General features: G+C 47.7%; 1 long non-coding RNA gene across 1 annotated transcript; it reads left to right on the forward strand.

The window, feature by feature from the left end:
- Positions 1 to 462: 462 nt before the first annotated feature.
- Positions 463 to 1,165, forward strand: LOC144819404 (uncharacterized). The gene is made up of 3 exons (XR_013607350.1): positions 463 to 544; positions 644 to 763; positions 1,090 to 1,165. It is a non-coding gene; the product is annotated as an uncharacterized LOC144819404 (long non-coding RNA).
- Positions 1,166 to 10,581: the final 9,416 nt, after the last annotated feature.

Genomic DNA, 10,581 nt, shown 5'->3' on the forward strand with positions numbered 1-10,581 from the left:
GTTAGCACGAGAGGATGCTAATGAGGAAAACAATCACAATATTATAAATTTCAATAACGATAAATAAACTTTACATTACAGATGGTGAAGTAGAAAACCACCAATCCGTTTTATCAAAAAGTGGGAATCAAAACCACGACTGGATCTGCTGAAGTGCCATCAATCACTTAGGTAAGAAGGGTGCTGAAGGAACCTTGGGTATACTGTATCACTTAAACTTTACAGACAAGAGGACATGGAATACTAAACCAACTCTTGAAACTTGTGCCCACAGCTATCCGTTTTTAAAGGTACAAATAATCGGTGGCTCCTCCGTATGCAGAGAACCTGTTAAAGTATATCACACAGGTAACTACTAAGTAATGTAGATATAGTCATAAATAAAAAAGACTAAAACAACCAGGAGCATAACGAAGGTCGTTTCCCTTATCTTTACCTTTTATGACATCACAGCCCCATATCGTCGATTTAACCAAATGAAGATATCTCTGATCAAGACAGACCCAAACGAAGGAAAGAAAATTCAATAATCTACTCGTGGAAGGTAATGAGCATCCATTGAGTAAGAACCTGGTCAAATAGAGAAAAGAGACCCTAGAATTTAACTTTAAAAAAAAGAAATGCCTCTTTTATTACTTTGAAGGGAGTATATCTACGGAAGCGGTAGAAGCAAGACAAAGATTAAGTCTTTCCCTGGTCCCAAAGAATATTCCGGCCAGTCTAGCTGAACAAAACCTAGCTGTGAACACACACTAGGACTAAGGTAAATGACCCTAAAGATGAATCACTTGTCATGAAATTGTGGTAACTATTGAATTGAACCACAAGAAATCTCTCCCTGACTATATGTCGGGTCAAAGAACACTTGCAATCACTGGCTCTAGCTGAAATAGATCAGATCCACTAGCATAACTTGTAGAGTGCCCAAAAAATGTTTGTCAACGAGACCTCTGTTTTTAGATTATAGATAATGCATGTGATGTATTAAGTCAATAGGGTTTCATATCTATGTGAATAAAGAATGTGAAAAAAGTTGTAAAACAACCTGTCAATCAAGATCAAAAATTGTATGCTTTCCTTTAACTATAGAACTGTCCTGAAGAAGGTGGTATTTGAACATACCGAAACGCTGCGTCGACTTATTGGTTCTTTTATGAGATCTTGTGTACAAAAATTCTTTTAAAGAAATGTCACTGTGAAACATCACAGCTTTTAAATTTCTTTTTTATTTTGTTATGGCACCTGAATACATTGTATTTGTTTGTTGATGATATATTAAATGAAATGCTTTTTACATAAAATTTTAGTGTCAGAAATTTTCTACTTGCTTTGTAAAATTTGAAAAGGTGTAATTATTGAAGACTAGTGGATCTTGAAATCAGCTGCCAGCTCTTTCCCCCACCCTGGGCTCTAGGGACACTTGTTTACTTTTCACACTGTCTTCTCCTTGTCCCACGATGGATTTCTAAGGAGACCTCCTTTTTGTTTATATTCATACCAGAAAGCAGCACCCGCCATTTCTTTAGACGCTTGACTAATGCTTAACCACATGGTCAAACAGGAGGACTTTCGCACCTGGGACAATAATGGCATCTCCAAACTAGGGGACGTCTGGGAGAATAACTGAATGTGCAGATTCCAGCACCTCACACAAACAATGCACAGGACTCAATTGTACTGCTATTTGGAGCTTCACCATGCACTGGAAGCATCACTTAACCTCCTACAAGTGCTTCCACCATACAGTCCCCCAGAGGCACACATCATAGACTCACCAGATACCATGGTGGCTCTGAAAGAACAGTGGGAACGTGACATGGGTACTCTAAAAGAGGAACACTGGGTGAAGGTCAAAATGCCCCCAGGGTATTAACGATCACTATGAGACTGCGCCAAATTCAACTTCGGTATCTACATAGGATATATTAACGTACTACACAATTAAGCAAAATGAAGGAAGGTCTAGACGTAAAGTGTTTGAGGTGTAAACTGGCCTTTGGTACCTTCGTCCACACAACATGGGAATGCCTAGCCATACAGCAATACTGACACAATATTTGCAACACTTTAACCAGGCTTGTGGGCAGGAAGGTGATACCTGAGCCGAAACACGTCTAGCTGGAGCTGATGGATGAATTGGAGGGGGAGTAGCCAACACACAAGACTCCTGGTGGCAGTGGGTCTCCTTATTGCTAAAAGAGACGTAGCACGGTACTTGCAGTCAGAAAAGGCACTACTGGAGGCAGTGGTAACCCCTGGTCCCCCTCATACTGGCCCCCTCCCCTCGGCCCACCCCCTTCTCCCTCCTACTCTGTTAAGACTCTCGGCATCACACTTAATCATCAATTGACTCTGCACTTCCACATTAGTTCTGTAGTATCTTCCTGTTTCTTTACCCTTCGCACCATTAGGAAAGTATCGCGGTGTTTCTCCCCTTCTGCACTTAAACTAATTGTTATGGCCATGGTTTTATCCAAAATCGACTACGGGAACATTATTTATAATGGTGCCCCCGCCTATGCACTCCAACGCCTCCAGCTAGTGCAGAACCAGGCAGCACGCCTGGTACATGGCCTTTCCAAATTTCATCACTCGTCACCCCTCCTTATTTCCCTCCATTGGCTTCCCAACAAACAAAGGGCCCTTTTCAAACTTGGCTGCCTCACTTTTCAAGCTCGGATGGGCACGGCTCCCGCATTCATCAACTCTGCCATTACTAACTATTGCCCTTCCAGAGATCTTCGCTCATCCACCAAATCCTTACTAGTCATCCCCCGTTTCAAGAAATCTAGATCGGGAGGCCAGAAATGTATGGTTCTTGCGCTCCACATCAGACTCTCTCCCTCCTACATGGAGTTTCGCAGAGCCCTCAAGACCTTTCTGTTTCAGCAGGTTTTCGGCCTATAATCCTCCCGTTTCCTTATGCCCAGGTTCCTCCACTAGCGCCATGAAACTGCATTGTGTACGTGCGCTTTATAAATGTTCAAAAATTCAAACATTTTCAAAAATACCAATATCTAAATGGACAAGTGCAATGTACTACTGCGCCAGAACAATTTGTATACAAATCTCGTGGTTGCCCGTTAAAACAGCGTACGGTCTGGGGTGGCGGGGTGTCTGGATGGCTTATTCTGATAGTTTTAATTTCCAGGAAAGATGTATCTGGAGGAACTATATGCTTAGGTTATTCACTGAGGTGGGTGATCAGTGAGTGTGCTAGAGGACTGTTTTATTGTGCATTTGAAATGTGTCATATATATTCTAAACCTAATAAAAAGTGTTATTAATAAAAAAACGATGTTAGATCTGGGGGTCTCTAGTTGGCAATGGTATTCACCTTTGTCCAAATAGGGAACCTTACTTCTAAGTCAGGATAAGGGGATTACACTCCTTGATAAACCCTGCTCACCCCCCTGGTAGCTTGGCACGAGCAAACAAGCTTATCCCAGAGGCAGTGTGTTAAGCATTTGTGAATATACACAGTAATAGAGTGATAACACTACAGATGGACACAACACAGGTTTTACAAAAATAAGTATTCGTTATATAGACTTAAACACAAGACCACAAATGACAAAAATCCACAATACTACACTTAAGATTACTTAAAAGATGATCAAAGTCTCTTAGTCCAAGTTGATGGTAAATGGGACAAAGTTCTCAACAAAGTACCTGGATGCGTAACGCAAAGTGAACAAAAGGCTCGCAAAAGGGGAGATGCGTCGGTTCTGTGACCCAGGGGAACGGTTGCATCCTTCCTCAATTCTTGCACAGAGTAGGGGACTCGTCGTGAGCCTTACCGGTGCGGAGGTGATGCGCAGATTCCCGGCCTGCGGCCCGTTGCGGTGCGCAAGATGGCGCCTTGATGCGATGCGATGATCCGGTTGCGATGCGAGAAGATGGCGCCCTTGATGCGGCGATGCGATGGCGATGCGATGACGCCCTGGCAACCTTGCGACGACTCTGTACTTTGGAGCCGCGACAGGCCCTGTGACACGCTTCTCTGGTGATGCAATGGCGACTCTCACGATGGGGTCACGCTTCTCCGGTGATGCGACAGCAGACAGCTTCCATGAACACACGCTTCCAGGGAGATGCGACGAAGGCTCGCTTCTCTGGCGTTGCGATGATTTCAGCTGCAGCGGCGACAAGCTTCTTCTCGATGCGTCGCCCTTCCAGGTCCCAGCGGCACGCATGTGTCTGGAGTTAGAATTCCTAGCAAGGAAATTCAGGAGGCAGCTGGAGGTGAAGTCTTTTGTCCCTGAGACTTCAGCAGGAGGCAAGCAATATTCCGTAGATTAAAGTCCTTACAAACTTCCTTCTCCTTTCCCTTGGCAATGAAGCAACCACTGCAGGCCAACCCAGCAAACAGCACACTGGCAGAGGGGCAGTCCAAACTCCTGCAGCTTCCTTGGTTCTTCTCCTTGGCAGAAAGGTTGCTTGTTCCAGAAGTGATCTAATTTCTTGGGATCAGGGTCCCAATATTTATACCCCAAAATCCTTTGTTCTCTGAAGGCAGAGAGGCCTCTGCCTAGTCCAAACCAGTTCCTGAGCACTTTGTTTACATGACTCTCTTCTTCCTTTCACTGCGCAGGGCAGAGACATCAGCCGCCCCACAGGAGGTGGAGCCAGCACAGGGGAGGGAAGATACAGCTCTGGAGCACTCTGTTGACATGATTCCTTCTCTCCTTTCACAGTGCAGGGCAGAGACATCAGACAAGCCACTGGGGGTGAAGACAGCATTGTAGAGGGAAGGCCCAGTCCTGTTCAGGTCCCAGGTGCACTCCTCCCTCCCATCTGGATGTAAATCTCTCTATTCACCACTTGGCTGTCCCAGCCTGTCTCATGAAATTCCCCAGCCCTGTCACTCACAAACTCAGACAAGGAACACACAACCCAGCAGAGGCAGGTTCAAATGGTTAGGCAAGCAAATACCTGATTTCTAAAGTGGTATTTGCAAACACAGAATATTAAAATATCCTTTACTAAAAGATGTATTTTATTATTCTGAGTTCAGGCATACTACATTTGAATTTCTACCATTTTCCCTGAGTCAGTTAGGATTATAAGAATGTAATAATCTAACTGCCCATTCTGGTCTATGAGAACAAGTAGCCTTCAATAGTGAAAAAAGAAAATGGCTGTAATTCACTATTAGAACATCCTACACACATCAGAGCATGTCCTACCTTATACTTACAATGCACCCTGCCCTTGGGCCTACCATAGGGGTGTCTAATATGAAGCAAAGGGAAGGTTTAGGGACCGGCAAGTGGGTGCACTTGGCCAAGTCGACATGGCAGTGCTAGACTGCACATAGGCCTTGCAATGGCAGGCCTGAGACACACTTTACAAGCTGCTTCTGTGGGTGGTACAACCAGTGCTGCAAGTCCACCAGCAGCATTTGACTTACAATCCCTGGGCACACATGGTGCACTGTACTAGGGGCAGACAGATAAATCAAATAACCCAATCATGGAATAACCAATTAGTACATTAATTTAACATGGGGAGCACTTACACTGTGGCACTGATTAGCAGTGGCACAGTGCCCAAAGCATAAATCCAGCAAAAACATATAAAAACAGAGGAGGCAATCCATAAAAAATGAAAGGGAGACTCACGCCACTGATGCCAGGTCTAACACGTGTCCCCTCCAGCTGAAATGTGGGGAGAACTACCCTTCCCCTTGGGAGTTCTCTTCACTAAGGCGGAAATATCTTGACAGAACATCAGCGTTGGCGTGTTCTGTACCAAGGCGGTGTTCCACCGTAAAGTCCATACCCTGTAGGGAAATGGACCACCTCAAAAACTTTGGGTTCTCACCCCTCATCTGCATCAGCCATCTGAGGAGCCTGTGGTCGGTCTGAACTCGGAAGTGAGTCCCAAACAAGTATGGTCTCAACTTCTTCAGTGCCCAGAACACAGCAAATGCCTCACGCTCAATTGCACTCCACCTCTGTTCCCGTGGAAGTAACCTCCTACTGATGACGGCTACAGGTTGGTCTAGGCCCTCTTCATTAATCTGTGATAGAACAGCCCCCACACCCTGCTCTGAAACGTCTGTCTGAACAATGAATTCTTTTGAGAAGTTGGGTGCCTGAAGCACGGGTGCTGTGCACATGGCAGTCTTCAGGGCGTCAAAAGCCTTCTGACAGGTGTCAGTCCAGTTCACTTTCTTGGGCTGCTTCCTGGAAGTCAGCTCAGTCAAGGGTGCAACAATGTTGCCATACCCCTTGACAAACCTCCTGTAGTACCCCGTGAATACTAAAAAAAATCTCACCTGTGTCTGAGTCTTTGGGGATTCCCATGCCAGGATGGTATCAATCTTGGGTTGTAGGGGCGCCACCTGGCGCTTCCTACCTGGTGATCCAAGTACACAAGGAGCCCTGCCCGATCTGGCACTTACTTGCTTTGATCGTAAGGCCTGCCTTGCGCAGTGTCATCAACACTTCCCAGAGGTGCTGCAAGTGTTCTTCCCAACTGGCGCTGAACACTGCAATGTCATCCAGGTAGGCGGCACTGAAGTCCTCCAGTCCAGCCAACACCTGGTTGACCAACCTCTGAAAGGTGGCAGGTGCATTCTTCATCCCAAAGGGCATAACCCGGAATTGGTAGTGCCCATCTGGTGTGGAGAATGCTGACCTCTCCTTAGCCCCATCAGTCAAGGCGATCTGCCAGTACCCAGACATCAAATCAAACGTGCTGAGGTACCGTGCAGCCCCTAACCGATCAATGAGCTCATCAGCTCTGGGGATGGGGTGTGCATCGGTCCTGGTGACTGAATTGAGCCCTCTGTAGTCCACACAGAACCGGAGTTCGGGTGTGGCACCCGGCGAGGCAGCCTTTGGGACCAAGCCCACTGGGCTGGCCCAAGGACTGTTTGATGACTCAATGACCCCTACAGCAAACATCTTGGAGATTTCCTCCTTAATGTAAGCCATAACCTTGTCAGACTCTCTGTAAGCCTTGTGCTTGACAGGAGGACTGTCACCAGTGTCCACATCATGGACGCACCACTCTGTGACACCAGGAACCGATGAAAATAGATCAGAGAATTGCCCCAACAGTTGGCGACAATCTTGCTGCTGATCAGGGGTCAGTGTGGCAGAGAGGCTGACACCATCCACTGACCCATCTTGCTCTGTTGCAGACAGGAGGTTAGGAAGAGGCTCGGTCTCCTCCTCCATTCCATCATCTGTCGCTAGGAGCATATCCACTTCGGACCTTTCTTAGTGGGACTTTAGGCAGTTAACATGCAGGACCCGCAAGGAGTTCCTGGGAGACCGCAAGTTCACCAGATAAGTGACATCACTCTTGCGCTCCACCACCTCATATAGACCGGTCTACCTGTCCTGGAGCGCACAAGGCTCCACAGGGGCCATGACCCAAACTTTCTGTCCAGGTTGAAGCTCAATCAGAGTGGCATTCTGATCGTACCACCGCTTCATTTCCTCCCGGCTGGCTTTCAGATTCGCCTGAGCGAGATCCCTGAAACGCCGAGTCTAGTTCCTGAAGGCCAGCATGTAACTATGCACATCCTGGGGAGGTTTCCTGGGAGACTGCTCCCAGCCTTCCTTGACCAGACTCAAATGTCCTCTTATCGGGTGACCATACAAAAGCTCAAAGGGGCTGAACCCTAGAGACTTTTGTGGCACCTCACGGTAGGCAAACAGAAGGCATGGCAAGAGGACGTCCCACTTACGCCTCATTGGTTCTTCAAGACCCATGATCATGCCTTTAAGGGTCTGGTTGAATCTTTCAACCAGCCTATTTCCTTGTGGGTGGTAAGGAGTGGTCAACTTGTAGGTAACACCACACTCCTTCCACAGAGACTTCATATAATTTGAAATGATGTTTGTACCTCGGTCTGACACAACTTCTCTGGGGAACCCCACATGGGAGAAGATCCCCATCAGTGCACGTCCCACCACGGGGGCCGTCACTGTCCTGAGCGGAATGGCTTCCAGGGAACCGGGTAGCATGGTCCACCAAGACCAGGAAAAACATGTTGCCCATGGCTGTCTTGGGGTCCAGTGGCCCCACAATGTCAATGCCCACCCGTTCAAAGGGAGTACTGACCACAAGGAAAGGTTGGAGAGGGGCCTTGTGCCTTCTCCAACTCTTCCCACTTGCCTGGCAAGTTTGACAGGTCCTACAATGAGTATCTGAACTCTTCCGCATCTGGGGCCAATAAAAGTGGGAGACAAGCCTTTCAAATGTCTTGTTCTGCCCCAGATGGCCAGCTAAAGGAACATCATGAGCCAAACCCAGTAGGAAGGCTCTGATGCGCTGGGGTAACACCAGCACACGGGCTGACCCAGGCTCAGCAACCTTAGGCTCGCTATACAGGAGACCATTCTCCCAGTAAATCCAATGTGATACAGACTGATCACCTGCTGCCTGGTTTGTGGCCTGTTGCCTCAAACCCACAAGAAAAGGGCACTTCTTCCTCTCTTCACAAAATTCCTCCCTGGAGGGACCCCCTTCTTGCTGCCAATGGGTCAGCTCAGGAAGGTTCCCCAGTTCAGAAATCTGCTCCCCTGTAGGTTCCAGGGCATCCCCCTCAAGTCCTGCCTCCTCCTGGACCGTGGGAACAATGGGGGCTGGTTTCCAGCGCCCCTACCTCTTCTCTTTAAAGCAGGTCCCTGGGCCATACTTTCAGGCTCCAGGGTCTCTTAAACACCCTTAGCTGCCATAGACCGAGTGGTTACACATGCCCACTCAGGCAGACCCAACATCTCTAAATGCGCCTTCCTCTCCACCTTAACCCAAGGGGAGCTTTCTAAATCATTGCCTAACAGACAATCAACAGGCATGGGTGGCCTCACAGCTACTTGAAGAGTACCAGAGACTCCCCCCACTCAAAGGGAACTTGAGCCACTTTGCGATGGCTCTCTGTGTTGTCAGCGGCAACAACTGGGAATAATGCCCGAGGGACTACCTGCTCTTCAGAGACCAAGTGACACTTGACAGCTGTCACACTTGCTCCTGTGTCTCTGAGAACCTCCACTCTATGGCCATTGATGATCCCCCACTTCCTGTATTTTTTAGTGTTCTCTGGCAGCTGAGTTTTAGGGACCATCTCAAAGTCTCCTAATGAGACATGGGACATATCTGCGGGACCCCACTCACCTTGGGCACCCATCTCCTCCCCACCCAGGGCTACACTGGCCATCTGATGGGGTGGTGCACGGGGTGGCACATACTGTCCTTTCTGAGGACACTGGGGATGATACCAACGGTGTCCCACCTGCTTATACTGAAAGCAGGTAACAGGCCTCCTATGAACAAGTTTACCTGTCGGGGTCCTGACTTCTTTTCAGGGGGAGGCTGGGAACCCTTACCTTGGTTCCCTTGGGAACTACTTTGGGGACCTTTTTGGAACTCCCTACGTTTACCCTTGTCCCCCCCACTCTTCTGCTGGGGACCCTGCCCACCCTTGGCGGAGTCTCCCACAAGACCCTTGTGGAACCTGGTACTGACCCAGCGGTCCGCCTCTTCAGCAAGCTTTCTAGGATTAGTCAACTTGCAATCAATAAGGTGCTGGTGTAGCTCTGGAAAACAATTAGCAATCAAATCATAGAGCGCTTGAAAATTATCAACATTGCTACCCCTCACAGAACCATCCATAGCTCTGCATAAGAAAGACACATATTCTATCCAAGTGGTTCCATCCAGTTTCTTACAATTCCTGAACCTCTGTCTATAGAGCTCTGCAGTTAACCCATACCTTGTCATCAATGCTTCCTTTATGTGGTGATAAGACATCCTATGCTCACTGGGTAGGTCTAACAAAGTATCACTCTCCTCAGTCAGAAAGCGACCCCACAACCCCGCTCCCCAATTCTTCTGGGGGACTCGGTGGGCCATCATTGCTATCTCATAGGCTGCAAACCACTGACCAATATCTTCACCTTTGTGAAAATCTTTGATGACATCCTTGGGAATATGTACCCTGCCTTCTGAAGGCACAGATGGTGCGCTGCCACCAGAGGGATTGATTTCTAAGCCCTTGGCCTTGATCATTAACTCCCTCAATATTCTCTCATGCTCATTCTCATTCTCTCCCTTTGCAAAGACAACCTGAAATTCTCTGTTTCCCTCTGACTCTCCATCTTACGCTTAACCAACTACAGCGTGTGCGCCCTATTTCTCTTCCTGTCTTCCAACTCTCCCGGGGACAGGTCTTTGGAAGAGTTGCTGCTGCCAGGTGCGGACGGCACCCCTCCCCTGGCTGGAAACACTAGCCTATCAATTTGCCCATCTGCACCCCCAACAGGCTCCACCACAAGATCAAGAATATTTCTGGCTTCTACCCAGGTCCTCAGCGCCTTTTGGTAGTCTTCCTTTTTAGAAATGCCTGGTGTAGCAGCTTTCAATTTCCTGCAAAGATACTTGAGCTGTTTCAGAGTGTAGGTTTCCAACCTCTCTTCCTCAAAATCAAGATCCATAGATGCAACAGATGCTAGTTTACTCATGGTAGTAAGAATTGGGAGTTTTCAGGAAAAACTAACAGTCCAAGGAAAAAAGAATTCTAAAAAAAAGTATGTGGTCGCGTTTGGTCTGCACTCACTAGTA

This window comes from Lissotriton helveticus, chromosome 2_1, assembly GCF_964261635.1.
Source record: "Lissotriton helveticus chromosome 2_1, aLisHel1.1, whole genome shotgun sequence".
Taxonomy (NCBI): domain Eukaryota; kingdom Metazoa; phylum Chordata; class Amphibia; order Caudata; family Salamandridae; genus Lissotriton; species Lissotriton helveticus.